Here is a 20,493-nt window from a genome sequence, read left to right as displayed (position 1 = left end):
TGTTCCCAGGCTGGGATGCAGCATGCCTTGGGTCCACTCCAGCTCAGGGAATAGAGAAGACCTACCTTGCCGAAACAAAGGCCTCATCCTGCATCTTACTGGTGTGCTTTGGATTCAGCTGCTTCACTCCTCTCTCTTCTCTGAGCCTCGTGATTATTAATGCTTAATTTTAATGGATGAAGGGAGGATTTGGGTGTGGGTGGCTTGCTTCTTCTTTTTGTTGTTGTTAAATGTACCAACAAACAATCAAATCAAAGAAAGAAGAATACAAAGAAAGTGGGTTGTGAATAAACAAAAAGGTCAAGGACTCTGGTGTGTAGTGCATTTCTGGGGAACTATTAACTACACTGTGATTGGCAGATTGAACAGTACCTTCTGCTCTCTTTTGCCAGCAACTATGCAATTATTCCAGGTGTTGTAGTGGAATGACTCTATCAAATTTTATAGGATTAATCAGCATGTAAATGTTGGCAGGCTTCAGACTCAGATCCTGACTTCAGGTGCAGCACTTAGAACAGATGGAGAGAAATACATCTCAGTTTGTTTTTAAAAGGAGTTTATAAATTGGCCAAGCTACCCTCATCCCAGATAGTTTACTTCATAATACTTTCAAAAGAGCATCAATGTAGTAAGTGGTAAAGGTATTCTCAGAATTTGTCATGTCCGTGAAGATTAAAATTACAATTCTGTATTTCTTGCCTGAGATCCAAGGAAATATTGTAAAATTTACCCTTTAGTTACAACTCCATGATTTGTCATCTTAGTAAGTGCAAAGGCAACTAAGTTTCCATTATCTCCATCTTTCTTCAGTACTATTACAGAGAGGTTTAAGAGTACTGTGATGGAACTCTGTGATGTGTATTGTTGGGGAGGAGCTTAAATTTAGGGCCTCCCTAGCCGGGCGCTGGTGGCTCACGCCTGTAATCCTAGCTACTCAGGAGGCTGAGATCTGAGGATCGCGGTTCAAAGCCAGCCCGGGCAGGAGAAACCGTGAGACTCCTATTTCCAATAAACCACCAGAAAATCGTAAGTGGCACTGTAGCTCAAGTGGTAGAGCGCTCGCCTTGAGCTGAGGGACAGTGCCCAGGCCCAGAGTTCAAGCCCCAGGACCGACCAAAAAAAAAATTAAATTTAGGGCCTCCCACTCTTGCTTATCATTTTTGCTCAGTACTTCCACTGTACCACTTGAGCCACACCTCCACTCTGGCTTCTTAATGGTTAACTGGAGATAGAGATCTCTTGGTTTTGTCCATCAAGGCTTTCTTTGAACCCTGATCCTCAGATCTCAGCTTCCAGAGTTGGTAAGACTAGAGGCAGGAGGGAGCCACCCATGAGGGCCTTGCTGTACATTGTTTATTATGTAACTGTTTGGAATAAATAAACTTCCAATGGCTCCTGTTTGTTCACAGCAGTGATGTTTGATAGTTTGTACCTTCTAAACCCAATTTAGTCACTCCATGAGTAACAGTGGTTCACTAGAGCAGATCCCCAAGTGTGTCCTGGAACTGGTACAGGAGAGAGTAGAATGAGGCTGTGTTATACATCTTTGGCATGGGAGGGTGGCTAAGGGGGGAGGTGGGAAAGGGGAACAAAGGAGAAGGCAACAATGCTTGATAAGAAATGCACTCATTACCTTGCCCATGTAATTGTAACCTCTCTGTACTGTATTTTCACACACACACACACACATACACACACACACACACAAGTTCTGCTACAACAAAGAATGTACTATGTGATATTTTTTGTTTCTTTTGTATGTTCCTCCTCCTATGGTATATCCCTGTTATCACTGTATTTGATTTTGGTACCTTGCATCTTGTATATACAAGATGGGGAGGGGAAGGGGAATAACAAAATGCTGAAACAAGGTTACATGATGACCCATTGCAACAATTATACCCATAAGACACTATGTTGGAAGTGAACCTTACTTGGGAGGGGAGAATGGGGGAGGTGGAGGAGGAATGGGATAGTAGAAGAAACACAAAGGAGGGGGTAACAATGCTCCACCAGAAATTTATTCATTACCTTACTGATGTAACTATAACCCCTCTCTACAGCATCTTCACAAGAAAATAAAATTTTTTAAAAAGTTCTGCTAGAAGGTTTGATTCCCATCCCCAGCTCCAGAACACAGAGTGCAAAAATCTGTTTCCTAGACAAGGTTCTTCAGTTCTAGTTTAATCTGTCTGCTGCTCATTCTCCAATCCTGTTTCTAACAAAATGAATCCTAATCAGACAAGGTTTTCAAAAATACATTTATTCCTGCCTCTAGTGTTATGCTTTTGGTTTCCTTTCCAGAAATATTAGTTCTAGCTCACCTCTATCTCTCCCTCCTTCTCTTCCCCTTCCCTGTTAGTGATCCTGGGGATTGCACTCAAGTCCAGCACTTACCCACTTACCTAGCTTTGCTACTTGAGCTGTACTCCCAATCTTCTTTATTAATTTGTTCTCCATATCCATATTTTGCCTGGGCTAGTTTCAGATTGCTATCTTACCATCTCCACCTGCTAAGTATCTGGGGTTGCAGGAATGCCTAACTATTCCAGCTCTCAATTTCATCTCATCTTTTCCAAGCTAATTTTCTTAGCCACCCCCAACAACTGTATTATCTTCATATAATCATCTTGTTTGCACATCAAGATGGCAGATCTAAGACAGATGTTGCACTTTTCTATACATGCTGGCCAATATCTGCTCTGAATACATGGTTTTTCAGCTCCACCATACTTACATGAAAGGTCTTTCTTCCTCATTGTTATATTTTTGTTCTGATTTCTTCAGGCTTTTAATTAAGCAGTAATTAGAAGACTAATGTTTTAGAAGAAGTCATTATTATACATGATACTTTGGTACAATTGCCCATTAAATTTACAGATACAATTCAATGCTCAAATGACTTACTTAGTCCAACTGTAATCCTCGTCTTGATTTACTCTATTCTGTTAAAGAAATTTTAAAAGTTTTTGGCACATTTGTCAAATAACTCCAGTCCTTTATAGGCCCAGAATTAGTCACTAGATAAAGAATTAATTCAACCATCTAATGCCAAAACCATTTATTTTGATGATGTGCTATCATATGAAATATACTAGTTAAGAAGAAGAAGAATTCTGCCTTGAAGGAGACAAGATGAAGTTAGAGGTAAATTTAGATATTTCTGCATGCTTTTATTCTCTTGGAACAAGAAAGTCAATAACTTTTTTTTATGAAAAGACAAACAAATAAAATTTGGCATGAATTTTAAGCAATATATTTTGTATTATGTTATATAATAATCTAATAAAGACTGTCTCCCAAGGACAATGCACCAAATATCTTAGATAATTTGAAATTTTTAACTGAACTCATAAATGGGGTAAGAAGTAAGCTCAAATACTAGTGTCAAAAGAAAAAGAGCCTAGAAAATGAAAATAATAGGAGCTATTTTATCAGAATATAAGTCTTAGTTTCTCATTTTTCACTTCAAATCTAGATCTGATTTAGAATTAGAAAAGAAACAGATAGCAATTTGGAGTATAGATTGCAGCCTGAGAATCGGCGGCAGAAAAACACAGGAATGCAGAAAGTGATGGGTGTAGCATGAGCTAGGTGTTAGCTGTGCTGTAGGGAAGTGAACGTTAGGAGAGGACTTTGGAGCAGGACAGAGGCTTTGGCTGTGTTTAGGTTGTAAGGGATAGAATCAAGAGCTAAGCCTAAGGACTTGGAAGCTAGTACAGTTATGCAGAAAGTATGGAAAAGACAAATTGTCCTTTTTTGACTTAGAGAATAAATATATTGACACAATTAGTTATTGGATTATTTTAAATGATAACTTCAAAGGTATCATTACACCTGCTGAAATGCACTTGGAATCATAGTCCTCTAATTCTAGGACAAATAATGTGAAGACTTAAATTATTATTTAGTCTATCTGGACATAGGTACTTGAAGAATAATCTTCCCATTAGATATTTCTACTGCATAGAATGATGACCAATCCATCTTACCGTAACAGCTCATTGGACAGAACACAGCTGTTGATCAATCTACAGTCAGGGCAGAAACCCAAGAAAGGCCCTCAGACCACCATAACAGATATCAGACACTAAAAGCATCAGATACTTTTGCTTTTTTACTCAACATTTGTTTGAGAAAAGGTAGACATGGATATTCATATGGGCCAGGGTAGATAATGTTATACTTGTTTTCAAAAATGAAATTGTGGTGCCATAAAACAATAGTCTCCAGGCTCATCCCTGTAATCCTAGCTACTCAGGAGGCTGAGATCTGAGGATCGTGGTTCATAGCCAGCCTGGGCAGGAAAGTCCAAGAAACTCTTATCTCCAAAACACTACTCAGAAAAAAAAGCTGGAAGTAGCACTGTGGGTAGATGGATAGAGTTCTAGCCTTGAGCACAGAGAGGTTCAGGACCAGTAGCCAGGTCCAGAGTTCAATCAGAGGACAAGCAAAAACAAACAAACAAAAAAAGTAGAGTCCTGTTTGTCACTCCTACCACCTGCCCATTACAAGTTGACAGGAATAATCAGATACTCATAGTCACTCAAGACACAGTTAAGCATTTAGAAAAGACGTGGATGGCCACATGGAATGAGAAGTACACACAGCCTTCCTGGACATGTACACAGCTTTTTAAAACATCCACCTAAAGGTAATGCACATCACTTCTATTGCATTTCTGTGGTCCAGGTAAATAGCTCAAACACTTTGGATTAGGGAGTTATCATCCAGCTGTCCATATAGAAAAGAGGATTCTGCAATATTCCAGTAGACAGTATCTAGTAGATATGAAGTCATGCATGTAGAACATGCATGTAAAGTTTTACTATTGTCATACTACGGAGTATCTCATCAGTGAAGGCTTTCACTAATGGACAATTAGTTGTCCTGCAGTTAAGACAACAACTTTTCTGTGACACATTTCTAATGGCTATCTAATGATAAGCATTCACTAAGAAACTATTGCTGAACCAAGCAATAGTTTGGACAAGGGGTTGGACAAGGGGTTATTCTAGTGCCTCATGTTTAACATCTGTATTATACTCCTAGGCTGCTCTGTCACTGGCACCTCAAGAAGAAGGACTGAGACAGAAGTTTCTTGAAGCCAACAATTGTTGACCAGTTTCTAGCGGTCTTTTCAGTCCTACTAAACTTTATGGGCTGTACAGTAGTTTCAAGGACTCAAGAACTACTCTTCATGGACTGTGGTCTTGGTGGCCCTTGGGTTGTAAACTTGACTCTTGGAGTCTGAAGATATTTAGGCTAATATTTTAATCATCTCTGCTACTGATACCAACTGCAAAGATATGATTCCATGTCTGTTTACATCTTTCATATTCCATGTCTGTTTACATCTTTCATAAGCCTTAGCTGTTACAATATAAAGTAATATACTTAAGTGATTCTAGTTAAGACAACTAAACTGCTAATACTCCTATTTTGTTCTTTTTTTGGGGGGGTAATGTGTTCTTTGAGTTTTAGAAATGTTGGTAAAGTGACAACATAGAATTTCATTGCTAGTGGGCAATGTAGTTTTTGAGGGTGAATTTTCAGGTCTGTGCTTTAAATGTACCTACATACCAATTTAAAATTCTCCTAGAATAATTACACTGTCATACATCCTATATTAGCTGTATTTTTAAAGTAGTGGTTCTATATTTACAAGAAGAGACATGATGGCTTTAACATTAAGCAAGCCTATCCCATCATGTTTAAGTGGTACTTGCATTGCTATATCACAGACTACACTTGGCATGGCAGCAAAGCCAGGACTGGATTGTGTTTGAAAAGACATCAGAATCTCCCAGAAGATACCAGAAAAAAATCTGCAAAGCCTTCTAATTTCAATAGAAATTAAATTATTAATTTCCTCTTCTCAGGCTTTTTCTATCTTTGGACTGCAAAGCCCCAGGTAATTCTTGAGAAATAATTCCCAGTTAATTGGTTAACAGACTCTAGCCCACAGGTAAAATCTCTTATTATCAAGCACATAAAAATAAATGTTGTACATAACAAAGACTTGTTAAGTGCAATATTTTGTTACTATTTCACCAGAATTAATACTCTTTAATGTGTACTTTTTCTCTCATCTTCCATGTCTAATTGTCACTAGAAAAATCTTAACTTGTATCCCTTTCATCCCTTTTGTACCTGGGTAAAGAAAATCAGAAGTAGTCAGGGTTAACAAAATTCCTGGTATTATAAAGTCATGAACTAGCATGTCCCTTTTTTACCTCTCTCCAACTCTTCATTCCTTTCTCAAACTATCTCAATTTCCCAAAAAGAAAATAAAAAGACTTGGTTATTTATTTAGAAAAGTGGAAAATATGACTCTTCTTTCCTTTCCTTCTTAGGTCAGGGGAAAATGTCATCTGTTTTCTATCAAAAATTTGGTGTCTAGGTTTCTAGACAGGGTCTAACACACTATTCCTTCCTTAGCTACATGGAAGTGTGCACATTTGTAATAGTATTTATTACAGACTTTTCATGAATGTAACCACAATCCCACTGCAAAGTGCTCTTCTAATTTTCCTGTGTTAAGTTGCCATTATATCTATCAAAGAGACAGGCTTCAGTGTTTATGTAGTGCAGTTTTTCCCCAGGACTATCCTGTTTCATAAATAAGTGTTTCTTCATAGACATGTCCAAGGCTCTTATGCTTAAATTTCTTACATGTAGAGGAACATAAACACCCATACAACAAAACAATAGAAAGGCCCATTGTGTAGATAAGCTTATCCATGGCTCAAGTGTTAGAACATCAGCCTATCGAGCTCAAGGTCATGAGTTCAAATCCTCTAAAGAGGAAAAAAAAAGATGACAAGGATTGTTGTCTTGGATTTCCAGGAAGATGGCGGAGGAGAAGCTGGAGGCTAAACAAGCTCTTGCATAGAAAGCAGTTTTAGTGCTCCAGTGAACAGTCCTAGGCCAGAGAATCACACCAAATGTGCCATTACAGTACAGAGAGTTTGGCCAGAGAGGGAAAATCTAGGCAAGGAGACAGATCTGAGCACTTGCTGGTAGCCACCATACCTACAACACAGAGAGTCAAGGACAAAGGCGCCAGATGCAGTGGGCAAAAGGATTCTACTCAACACCAGCAAGAACTAACAAGGAGCAGATATCTTCATCCTGCTGATTGCAGACCAGAGACGACCCAGGAACCAACACTCTGGAGTGAGTAGAACCCTGACATCCTTACTCCTTCTCTGGGTGTAGAGGAGGGAAGGCTTCCCCTCCCGCCCCACCACCACCACCACCGGAAATCTCCATCTTTGATACAGACAAAGGCCCAGCTGAGCATCTAGCTCCAACTCAGGCCCTGGAAGAAAAACAAGAGTCATTTAGCAGGTCACATGAACCTGACCTGACTGGCCAGGCTCACCTCCACCCAGGTGAAAGTCACCCAGCCCAGGCAGGGGTAGCTTTGCCCTTGGAGGAGTGGCTTTCTTCACTGGGTAACAGAGCCAGAGGTTGCCCCTCCCTACAGCAGCCTAGTCAATCAATTGAAATTCAGTAAACATAAACCCTGAGAATGGCTCCAGGCTGGGCACTGTGAGTGTCTCTGGAGCTAGCCCCTCAGGGAAAAGCTACAGTTTGCTGAAAGGCCTCAACCCTACCCAGAACCTAGCCTCATCACACCATCTCCAAACTAGAGGAAACAGCCATCTCCCCCTTTTGTGATACTCAGAGCAGATCTGCCTCCCACTGAACTAGCCTAGGAGGAGGATCTGGGTAAAGCAGAGCATTTTTTTGCCTGCTCAAACAAACTGACTTAAGAAACCAATCAAGCCATAGGAAAACCAAATACCACAAGCAGACCAGAGACTCCACCAAGAGACTGGTTATGGACAAAAGGGAGATACAGGATCTTCTCATCCCCCCCCCCTAAAAAAATCAAAGAACTCTGTTTTATACCTTTTTTTCTAATTTTTATTTTTTAAATTGTTTTCTATTAATCTTTTTTTCCTCTTATAATTTTTATTTTAGGTGTATATGTGTGTGTGTGCTTTTTTATCTCTATTGACTTTGGTGCTTTTTTTCCTTCATTCTTTTCATTTTTTTACTCTTTCTTTTTTGCATGACTTAATTGCTGTTCTTTTCATCCTCAGACAGACCTGTCATCGATTATTAGACCTTATTCTCATTGTGTACACATTTAATCCAGAAATTTGCAGTATTATCTCTTTATGCCTATATAATTTTTAAAGAATTTATGTTTTTCCATTTATTCTTTTCTTCTCTTTTTTAATCTTTCTCCTATCATTCTGCCCAGTTCATTTCCCTCTCTGGGATAAGGACTTGGTTAAATTCACTCTCCTTTTACCTCTCCACATCCCTCTAATCCTATTTTTCTGCACATTTCTCCCTAAACCTAATAATTTCTGTTTTTCCAAATTCTTCCTTGCTGTTCTTAGCCCATTAATCCATCGTTGTTTGATGCTGAGTAGATTGTATCTGTTGAACTAGATTGTATCTGCAGCCTTTTGACTGTGCAACTACAGGACTATGGTTGATGTTTGTCTTAAATAATGTTCTAGCAAAAAATTGGTGTTACTTTCATACCAAATGGGCAGAACAAGCCAGAAAAACACAAGAAAAATAGCAAGTCCGGTATCTCAACTCCCACTCATGAAAATCAGCTGACAGAACAGTTAATAAATAATCCCAAAGAGCTCTACAAACACTTCTGGTAAACATGATGATGATGAAAAGATTGAGAACCTGCAAAGGACTCAGTGTGAGCATAATAGGGAGAGAGGAGGCAAACCAAAGAGCCTCTCATGACTGTGAGGAAGCTACTCAAAGATTGATACAGGAATTGCAAGAGCAGGTTGAGAACAGACAAAGAGAAAGTCAGGAATGGCATGACCAGGCTGAGAACACTCAAAGAAAACTACAGGAATTGCATGAACGTGAGGAAGCCAATCAAAGAGTAATACAGGAATTGAGAGAGCAGGATGAGAATAGACAAAGATCAATAGAGGCATTCATGGAATCCATAAACAAACAGTTGAAAGAATTCAGGGAGACCACAAAGGGAATGCTGAATGGAGCCTGACAGAAGGAAGGGGAGTCCAAGGAAACCATAACCAATCAACTAAGTGATTTGAGAATAAACACTGAACATCAAATTAAGGAAGTAAAGAAGTTCATACAAGATCTAAAACAAAGCTCCAACAAAGAATTTGAAGCCATTAAAGCCGACCAATTAGAAGGAAATAAAAAACAAAGTAGAAAGTCTTGATGGTAGGTTAGACCATGCAGAAGATCAACTCTCGGGACTAAAGACAGCCTAGATATTATACAGAAAGAATATACAACTATCCAAGACAAATCTAAGAAATATGACAGATCTATTCAACATTTGGAAGACACCATCAAAAGGCTTAATTTGAGGGTAATGGGTATAGAGGAGCACCTAGAGACAGAAGTTAATGGTCTAGGAAATTTGTTTAACAGGATCCTAGCAGAGAACTTCCCAAACATACAAAAAGATAGGCCTATTCAGATACAAGAACCCCAAATAGACCAGACCAGAATAGGACATCCCACTGTCACATTATAATCCACACAGAATCAATTCAGACCAAGGAAAAGATCCTTAAAACTGCCAAGGAGAAAAGATCAATCACCTATAAAGGGAAACCAATTAGAAACACCTCAGATTTCTCAGCAGAGACAATTAAAGCAAGAAGAGCCTGGAATGATGTATGCCATGTCCTAAACACAAACAACTATCAACCACCAATACTGTGCCAGCTAAACTCTCCTTCATAACCAAAGGTCAAATAAAAACCTTCCATAGCAAAGAAAAACTGAAACAATATATCTCCACCAAACCAGCCTTATAAAAGATACTTAAAGATGTCCTACAGATAAAACACCAACAAGACCACAATAAAGGCCAAGAAACCACACCCAAACTGAGAATCCAAGAACCATAGGAAGAACCCAGTTGCTGCAGCCCCCAAGAAGATGGATAACATGGAAGGAACTCCCAAATACTCTCAACATTAATGGACTTAACTCTCCAATTAAGCAACATACACTGTCTAGTTGGATTAAAAAGTAAGATCCTTCTATCTGCTACCTTCAGGAGTCACACCTTGCCCACAAAAACAACTTTTGAAAGGGAAAGGCTGTAACAAAATCTACCAAGCAAATGGCCCCATAAAAAGATGGTAATTGCAATCCTAAGTTCAGATAAAATAGACTTCAAATTCAAATTAGTGAAAAGACATAAAGAAGGTCCCTACATACTAATTAGGGGATCTTTCATCCAGGCGGATATTGCAATTCTAAATATGTATTCACCAAACAACAGAGCACCCAAATTTATCCAAGAAATACTACATTCCCTCAAATCTCACATAGATCCAAAGACATTAATTGTTGGGGATTTTAATACATCACTATCCCCACTAGATAGATCAAAACTAAAACAGAGAAAAAAACTAAACAGAGAAACTGCAGATAAAACAACTGCATAGATCAACCAGATTTAACAAACATCTACCAAATATTTCACCCAACAGCATCAGAATACACGTTTTTCTCAGCAGCACATGGAACATTTTCTAAAACAGACCACATTTTAGGTCACAAAGCAAACTTATCCAAATTCAGAAACATTGAAGTTATACCGTGAATTCTCTCAGACCACAAGGGAATAAAATTAGAACTCAACACCAAAAGCCACCAAAGAAAGCCCTGTAACACATGGAGGCTGACTAACACATTGCTGAATCACCAGTGGGTCATAGAAGAGATTAGAAAGGAAATTAAAATGTTCATGCTATTCAACAAACATGAACACACAAATTACCAGCTCCTCTGGGACACAGCAGTACTCAGAGGCAAGTTTATAGCTCTGAGTTCCTACATCAACAAATTGGAGAGATCTAAAACCAACAATTTAATGTTCCTTGAAAAAGAGCAGCAAGATAAACCCCAATCCAGTAGACGGAAAGAAATAATTAAAATTAAATGAATTAGAATCCAAAAAAAACCATAGAAAGAATCAACAAAACAAAGAGTTGGTTCTTTGAAAAAATTAACAAAATTGACAGACCCTTAGCAAATCTTATCAGAAAAAGAAGAGAGCACACCCAAATAAATAAACTCAGAGATGAGACTGGAAATATACCACAGAAACAACCAAGATTCAGAACATTATAAGGGAATACTTCTCAAACCTTTATGCTAATAGGTTTGAGAATCTGGATGAAATGGACCTTTTCCTAGCAAATCTGGACAAGCTGAAACTATACCAAGATAAATTAAACCATCTTAAACAGAAACAGCAATAAGAGACCTCCCAGCTAAGAAAAGCCCAGGACCAAGTGGATTTACAGTGGAATTCTACAAGGCCTTCAAAGCAGAGCTCACACCAATATTCTTCCAAATCTTCAATGAAATTGAAAGAGAAAGTTCACTACCCAACTTCTATGAAGTCATCATAACCCTCATCCCCAAACCAGGCAAGGACTCATCAAAGAAAGAGAACTATAGACCCATTTCTTTGATGAACATTGATGCAAAACTTCTCAACAAAATTTTGGCCAATTGACTTCAACAATTCATCCAAAAAATCATACACCACGATCAAACAGGATTCATTTCAGAGATGCAAAGCTGATTCAATATATGCAAATCAATTAATATAATTCATCACATCAACGAGAGCAAGGATACGAACCACATGGTTATCTCAATAGATGCAGAAAAAGCATTTGAAAAGATCCAATACCCCTTTATGATGAAGGTTCTGGAAAAATTAGGAATTCAGGGAACATTCCTCAATATAATAAAGGCTGTCTATGACAAACCTACAGCCAGCATTATACTAAATGGTGAAAAACTAAAGCCATTTCCTCTTAACTCGGGAATGAGACAAGGATGTCCACTCTCTCCACTTCTCTTCAATCTAGTATTAGAATGCCTCGCTACAGCAGTAAGACAAGATGTGAACATAAAAGGGATCCAAATAGGGAAAGATGAAGTAAAATTCTCCCTCTTAGCAGATGATGTGCTCTTGTATTTAAAGAATCCCATGGACTCCACTCCCAAATTACTCAAGCTGATTCAAAACTTTGGCAAAGTAGCAGGGTATAAAATTAACCCTCACCTTCCAGCCTTGGCCTTGGACCCTGAAGCTGCCATGATATTGATGCCCAAGAAAAACTTGATTGCCATTTATTAACTCCTTTTTAAGGAGGGGGTTATGGTGGCCAAGAAGGGTGTCCACATGCCCAAGCACCCAGAACTGGCAGACAAGAATCTGCCCAACCTTCAAGTCATGAAGCCATGAAGTCTTGCAAGTCTCGGGGCTATCTGAAGGAACAGTTTGCCTGGAGGCATTTTTATTGGCACCTAAGCAACAAGGGTATCCAGTATCTCTATGATTACCTCCACCTGCCTCCTGAGATTGTGCTTGCTACTTTGTGCTGCAGCCGACCTGAGACTGGAAGGCCTCTGCCAAAAGGTCTGGAGGGCAAGTGGCCCACTAGACTCACAAGAGTAGAAGCTGCCAGAGACACCTACAGACAGAGTGCTGTGCCTCCTGGTGCTGACAAGAAAGCTGAGGCTGGGTCTGGGCCAGCAACTGAATTCCAGTTTAGAGATGGATTTGGTCGTGGATGTGGTCAGCCACTCCAGTAAAGATGGAGATTGTTTTGTGTTGAATAAACTTGTAGCCAGAAAAAAATAAATAAATAAAATAAAATTAACCCTCAAAAATCAATGGCTTTTCTGTATGCCAACAATGAGAAAAGCATGGCTGAAATCAGGAAAGCAACTCCTTTTGTAGTAGCCCCCAAAAAAATAAAATACCTAGGAATTAACTTAAACAAAGAAGTGAAGGAGCTCTATGATGAAAACTTTAAAAACCTGAAAAAGGATATCAAAACAGAACTTAGAAAGTGGCAAAAACGCCCATGCTCCTGGATTGGAAGGATCAACATCGTGAAAATAGTAATACTTCCCAAGGCTATCTACAAATTCAATGTGATACCTATCAATATTCCAACCTCATTCTTCAAGGAAATAGAAGAGGCAATCAAAAAATTCATATAGAACAATAAAAGACCCCAAATAGCAAAAACAATTCTTAACAGAAAGAACAGTGGTGGTGGAATATCAATACCAAATTTCAAACTCTACTACAAAGCCATAGTAATCAAAACAGCTTGGTACTGGCACAAGAACAGACCTCAGGACCAATGGAATAGAATTGAAAACCCAGAAATGAACCTACAGACCTATAGCCATCTAATCTTCCATAAGGGAGATAAAAAAATAGAATGGAAGAAAGACAGTCTCTTCAGTAAATGGTGCTGGTAAAATTGGTTAATCACTTGTAGAAAACTAGAGCTAGAACCTGATATATCACCCTGAACCACAATCAACTCCAAATGGATCAAAGACCTCCAAGTCAACACAGACACTCTGAAAACATTACAGGATAGGAATAGGAGAAACCCTAGGTCTCCTTGGCACAGGCTGAATTTTTCTTAATAGAGACCCAGAAACACAACAGATCAAAGAAAGGTTGGACAAATGGGAGTGCGTGAAATTGCAGAGCTTCTGCATGGCAAAGGACATAGCTAGCAAAATCAATAGAAAGCCCATGGATTGGGAGAAGATCTTCACTAGCCATACAACAGACAAGGGTCTTATATCTAAAATATACCTGCAACTGAAAAAATTAAATCCCCCAACAACAAATGCTCAAAGAAACAACTGCCCAATAAATAAGTGGGCGAAAGACTTAAAGAGAAACTTCTCTGAAGAAGAAAGAAGGATGGCCAATAGACACATGAAGAAATGCTCAACCTCTCTAGCCATAAAAGAAATTCAAATCAAAACAACATTGAGATACCACCTCATCCCAGTTAGCATGTCTATAATCAAGAACTCTAATAACAACAGATGCTGGAGGGGATGTGGATAGAAGGGAAGCTTACTGCATTGTTGGTGGGAATGTAAACTTGTTCAACCACTTTGGAAAGCAGTATGGAGGTTCCTCAAAAGATTCTATAGAGCTCTCTTACGACCCAGCAATCCCACTTTTGGGCATTTACCCAAATGTTTACAAACAAGACCACACTAAAGCTACCAGCACAACTATGTGTATTGCAGCATTAGTTACCATAGCTAAGATATGGAACCAACCCAGATGACCCTCAGTAGAGGAATGGATTAAGAAAATGTGGTATATATACATAATGGAATTCTATGCCTCCATCCGAAAGAATGGCATTGCCCCATTTGTTAGGAAATGGAAAGGCTTGGAAAAAATTATATTAAGTGAAGTAAGCCAGGCCCAAAGAAATATAGGCCCCATGGTTTCCCTTATCTGCAGTAACTAGTAAATGTCTGAGAGAAACAGAAACTGTAAGACAAGTTGATGTGAGGTGAAATGAACCCCAAGGGACAATTTAAAAAGTATAAAAAAGAATACAGACATAGGGAAAATAAAAAGAAACTGCAATATGTCTCTATTACACAAACTTTTAAAGAAGATATGTGGTATTGAATGTAATTTATGTACCAATTTCCCCTTACTCTCTAATCATGCTGCACATTCAGAATAGTTTCTGCAAAGGTAACTTATATTCTTAAAAATAAATTGTGATCAGTTATAAAGAAATTAGTTTGCAAGTCCCTCTAGAAATGCCTAAATCTAATTAGAGATAGAATTACAGATTTCTTATATTTACTGTGACGTCTTCCTTATACCCTGAGCTGTCACACATATTCCAAGATTTTAGAATATCAATACATGTGATATTTCTTTCCAACTATAACCTGCAAATCAGGAGATTACTCTAGAAACCTTCTTTTCCATGCTCTTCACACACACACACACACACACACACACACACACACACACACAAGCATTCTCTCCATGGAACTCCAGATTATGAATAAATGCTTCAGGTAAAGAGGGTTTACCCACCAGAAAACCAGAAGTGGAGCTGTGACTCAAAGAGGTAAAGTACTAACCTTGAACAGAAAAGCTCAGGGACAGTACCCAGGCCCTGAGTTCAAGCCCCATGACTGACAAAATAAAAAGAGCATTTACCACACAAATGGTTAACTTAGGAAACAGTGAAATTAAATAAGTTATTACAAAACTTGTTAGAACTTTGTGTTAAAATGCAATGTGAATAAACAAAAAGAAAGTTATAAAATACAGCATTTTCCAATACCATGGAATGCTATTCAATCAGACCTTTGGGGGCTCCAGGAAAAGTTAGAATATTTCTCTGGGGAAGAGGCAATGCAATCACAGTCCAAATGTTTCTGCACATCAAAGGTGTTCACTGCAAATATTGTATTAGCCTGAAGGAATTTTCCAGTCTCCCAGGAATACCATAAGTGTTTTCACCTTAGAAATTTCACTGAGAATTAATGATCAACCTTAATTGCTTGAATAACATGAAGGTTTAGACACTGAGAAAGAATTCTGGTGAACAGCACATTCAATTCTACTCACCATTTCCATCAATTCCCAGAAAAAAGGTCCTTCAACTTAGAGATGGAGGGAAGAAAAAAAGCTATGAAAATGTGCCTTGTATAGTTCTGACCAATATTGACCAAGAATTTAGAGATTGATTGTTTTGAAATAGGCAGAACCTGGTAGTTTGGAAGATTTCATACTTGGTGTGAAAACTGGATTTTGTGTTATCTCAATTGTTCTTTTCCAGCTCTTTATTTTTGTTTTTACAAAGTAAATTAGATTTTTAAAATATACATAACACGTACTAAGACCAACCTTTTATTTTCTTTCAGACAAGATAATAATACCTAATTAGTTTCAAGATTTTAATAAACAAAAATAGAATAAAAGCTTAGTTTATTTTCCTAGTAATCAAGAAGGTTGTGAAATATTTAATTTTATACAGTTTCTTCAACATCATATCATTAAAAAATATTGATGAATATAACAAGAGAGGCTTTTTTTCCTTCAACATTTTTCTTATTAAGTAGTTGTACCTACTTAGAGGTCACAATTCTATAAGTCAGGTTACAGGCACAATGCATCTTGATCCATGCCATTTCTTCCATAATTATCCTCCCTTATTCTCCCTCCCATCTCTACTCTGAAGTTCCATAGCTCAATTTTTGTATAATGTGGCTTGAGATACAATGTCCTGAGATGAGCCATCAAAATGCTGTCAGAAACAAAAGTTTGGATTCAAGTGGCATGTGGATACCTGTTTTTCTCAGCAAAATAATTCAGCCATTGTAATTATTTTTAACAGAACTAGGCTTCACACTGTGGGATAATGAGCTGGAAAATGTATTTGTTTTAAATAAAGGCATTTTCACACTACAAGAACACACAAACATGTACAAAACCCAAATGCACCCATCCAGCAAGGCTGGTAAAAGAGCCAATTTGATGTTATTTCCAACTGTGTAGAAATAATTTGCTACAAATTCAGGCTACAATGCAAACAGGTGCTTCTTGAAAGAAACCCCATGAGTCTGGAATTGCCAAGGTTTGGGACAGCTGGGAAACATGAAGATGTTTTTCTCTTAAATGGTACCCAGGCCTCTGAGCCCTATTTGACTCTCATCTCCACACACTACCTTTAAGTTTATCTTCATCATCAGAGGACCAAGGCTGATCCCTCCAATGAGCCTTCAGATTTCACCAGAGCTGTAGATTTACACACACAAAATATGAAGAAATCATTATTTAAACTGAGAATACATGGGAGCATGATTCCTCAATAAACTTGAAGACGGCAGATAGGAGAGCACAAACGAGGTAACCCTCACCCTTAAATTCCAATTACTTTGCTCTTTGAATCAGATGAAGAGACAAACATGAAACCAATACAGACAAGCATGAAATAAACTGCTTAGAAAACAAAATGAAGGGAGAAGCAGTGGGACCACAACAGAAGGGGTGACATTGATCAAGATGTATGGTACTCATAAATTGATGTGTTGAATGGAAATCCCTGCGTACAACTACTTAAATATAATTTTAAAAATTAGCAATGAAATGCAGATAAAGCAGTTTGAAAGAAAGAAAAGAAAAAAAAGGAACAAATGCAGAAAAAAACAAAAATGCTGGACATTGAATGACACAATGGGAACAAAGAAGGGAATTCAAAGTTATTTCCTCTTTTAAGGCAGCTTTCCAGAAGTGTGGCAGATAATGCAAGTGTGGAACATTTCGACTGGTATCATTTAAGAAGTATAGATCCCTGGTAATGATTCCTGTGTGGAACTCAACGTTGAGAGTATTCATCTATAGCACTGCCTAGATTTCCTTGATAGATGAATCCTATTGGGCTTTCAGTGACTTTGATGATTCAAGGCTTTTTCTTGCAGATTTGAGGTGCTTTCCCTAATCCTCTAAATCATCCTCGTCACTGTAAATCATGGATAGCTTGACAGAGAATTCTATTCTGAAATTAAAAAGGAATTTGCCATCAGTGGTTCATCCTAGCTATTCAGAAGGCTGATATCTAAGGATGGAAGTTCAAAGCTAGCCATGGCAGATAAATCCAAATAAAACTTATTCCAATTAACCAGTAAATAGACCTTGAGGTATGGGGCTCCAGTGGTAGAAAGCCAGGGTTGAGCAAAGAAGCCAACCAAGAGCACAAAGCCCTGAGTTCAAGCCCCAAAATGGGACACATAGAAATTTTCCACAATTGCACTAATGTGTTTTGATCTGATTCCTTAGCCCTAGGACTTGTCAGGTAATAAATGAAGAAAACCCAAGAGCGCAGTGAAAACATCCTACAATTCCAAAATCTACTTGCCACTGAAAAGGGAAGCTGTTAGCACAGGCGGAGAGTCATTTTTTCAGCTTCACTGTTATGTGACTAATGTATATACAACTGAAGAGCTCAAACAAATGTAATTAAGTCAATGTTGTGAGTCATATATTGTGAGAATTCCCCCCTCTATTTTACATTGTGTCACACATTTACAAATGACTTTATTATATAAACATTGACTTGCTCAATTAATTTAGCTTTGTCTTGATGGCTTACACATGAAACAAACTCTCTCTGGAGTTTCTTGGTTGCCTTGGAGGAAAGAAATAATGTTTCAATAATATAGCATAGAAACATTTGGAAATGTAAAATATGGTATTTGAATATACTCAAATAAGAAGAGTTTCCAGAATCTTCATAACTTGTCCTTGAAAAAAGTACATTGCCTTTGGGGAGAGGGCATTAGAAAGTTCAGTTGTTGGCTACTGAGAATGATTTGTTTTAAAATTTTATCTCTGCAAAGTACGTAGGTCCTATCACATGGAAGATCATGTATTTTATCGAGCCATTGAGCCTTACAGAAAAATTGGAATGATAGATGGGTATGAGATTAATGACTCTTCATAGTAGAATGGAGAAGAACTTAGGATCCTGGAAGGAAATGAAGAGAATTCTGATTTCTTCAGGAGGTCTAATGCAATGAAGAGGGACATTAAATTGTTGAAATGTAATTATTGGGCTTTTGAAGCAAACTAAGCAAAGTATTAACTCGGAACACATTTCCTAAAAGGTTGTGCTATTTCATTTTTAAATGAGAAAGGATAGTTGCCTTTATTTTATGAATTCTATTCCTTTAAAACATTTTTTTCTTTTCTTAAATACCTAAGATTTGTACATAAAAGTTTTTTTAATCAACCTAAGTACTCATTTATAAGCTTTCCCCAAACAGAAATGTTTTGTTCCTCCTAAAGAATGAACGACCTTGTATTTCATAGTAAGACTTGTCATTCCTTGTATTTATCTGTCAAAGAACAAGGTACATGATGAACTCTACTTCATTCCACCTCCAAACTACATTTCTCCCCCACCCCTGCCTAAATTGTAAAGTTTGTTGTTCAACAGTGTTTTCTACATCTCATTGTTACAATGGGTCAACCTGTATCCCTATTTAAACATTTTGTTTTTCCCTTCCCTTCCCCAAATTACACTGACATCGAATACAGTGTGAACAGGGGTTATACCATGGAGGAGGGACATACAAAGCAACAAAAAAAATCACATGGCACCTTAAACTTTATTTTTAATCTTTATGTTGTTAACTACCTTGCATATTGATATTCTTGCCTGTCATTTTGTTTTATATGTATGTTTGACCATAGATAAACAACTTCCAACCTACTCCAAACCTACATTGAGGCAACTAAACATGGCAGATCTCCCTTTAATGATGGTGCACACCAATCCTATTATAGTCACCTCGTTCATGTCTCCTATTCACAGATAACCATCTTCTCTCTTTCAAATATTTTGACATATCCACCCACAGATTCACTCTCAACTGATGACTTTGTTTATTTAACTTGGAAAATTAAAGCAATTGCATACATCTTCTTCCAATCTCCTATCATATCTACCATCAAATCCACCTAAATTACCAACACTTGTACCAAAACATTCTGAATTTTCATCTTGCACTTTAGATAATTTAGTCATACTCCTATTTAAAATCATGTCTTGCCAGGCACTGGTGGCTCACACCTGTAATCCTAGCTATTCAAGAGACTGATATCTGAGGATTCCTGGGCAGGAAAATCTTTGAGACTCTTTTTTTTAAGAAGTGTACTTATTGTTTTCTAAATATGATATACAGAGGGTTACATTTACATGAGTCAGACAGACTATATTTCTTTTTGAACATTATCACCTTTTCCTTTGCTCTCTCCCAGTTTTTCCTCTCATCCTTACCCACAAGTTGTATAAATCATTTTCAACATAGTATTTAGTGAGTATCAGTGCTGCATTTGTTCACTCTCCAATTAACCACAAAAAGAAAAAAGACAGAATTGGAGCTGTGGCTGAAGTGGTAAAGTTCTAGCCTTGAGGGAAAAAAATGCTCAGGCACAGTGCCCAGACATTAACTTCAAGCCCAAGGACCAACACACACACACACACACACACACACACACACACACACACACACATCATGTCTCTCCTCTTGCATGGTAGATCAGTATTTCAGGGATATATTTCCACAGCTCTCCTCTTTTTCTCCTAGATCACAAGTTTTTATTATTCTCCAGTCTTTATTACAAAAAATATACCCACACATACAAGGCCTGGGTGAGAGAATGCTTGTCTAATTGTTCAAAATCCTGAATCAATCACCCTCTGAGGGAAAAACACATACATATATTCATATCTCCTATAAAATTGCCACATAGAAATAGATATAGGGTACCATGATAATTTCTATGCAGATCTTCCAAACTTATTACAGTAAACAATCATTTCCATTAGTTAACACTTTAGTAGATTTTTTTTATAGATTTAGGAAGGATGAAAAGAAGCCTTGGACACGAAGTATTTGCTTTCAGAAAGCTTGATATAATGAGCACCAAAAGAACAACAAGAACATCAAAAGAAGGCTTTGAATTCAGCTCCTGATGCAGTCAGATCAGCAGTGGGCAAGGTTCATGACAATGACTTGGTCTACACTGTAATAATCATATGCTAAAGGGCA

The 20,493-nt window shown here is 37.9% G+C and overlaps 1 pseudogene; it reads left to right on the top strand.

Annotated features, from left to right (window-relative positions):
* The first annotated feature begins 12,166 nt into the window (after positions 1-12,166).
* On the top strand, positions 12,167-12,666 carry LOC105998658 (annotated as a pseudogene).
* Positions 12,667-20,493: the final 7,827 nt, after the last annotated feature.

The sequence above is a fragment of the Dipodomys ordii genome, unplaced genomic scaffold (genome assembly GCF_000151885.1).
Source record: "Dipodomys ordii isolate 6190 unplaced genomic scaffold, Dord_2.0 Scaffold168, whole genome shotgun sequence".
NCBI classification, from domain to species: Eukaryota; Metazoa; Chordata; class Mammalia; order Rodentia; family Heteromyidae; genus Dipodomys; species Dipodomys ordii.
This window is presented reverse-complemented; position numbering and strand designations above follow the sequence as displayed.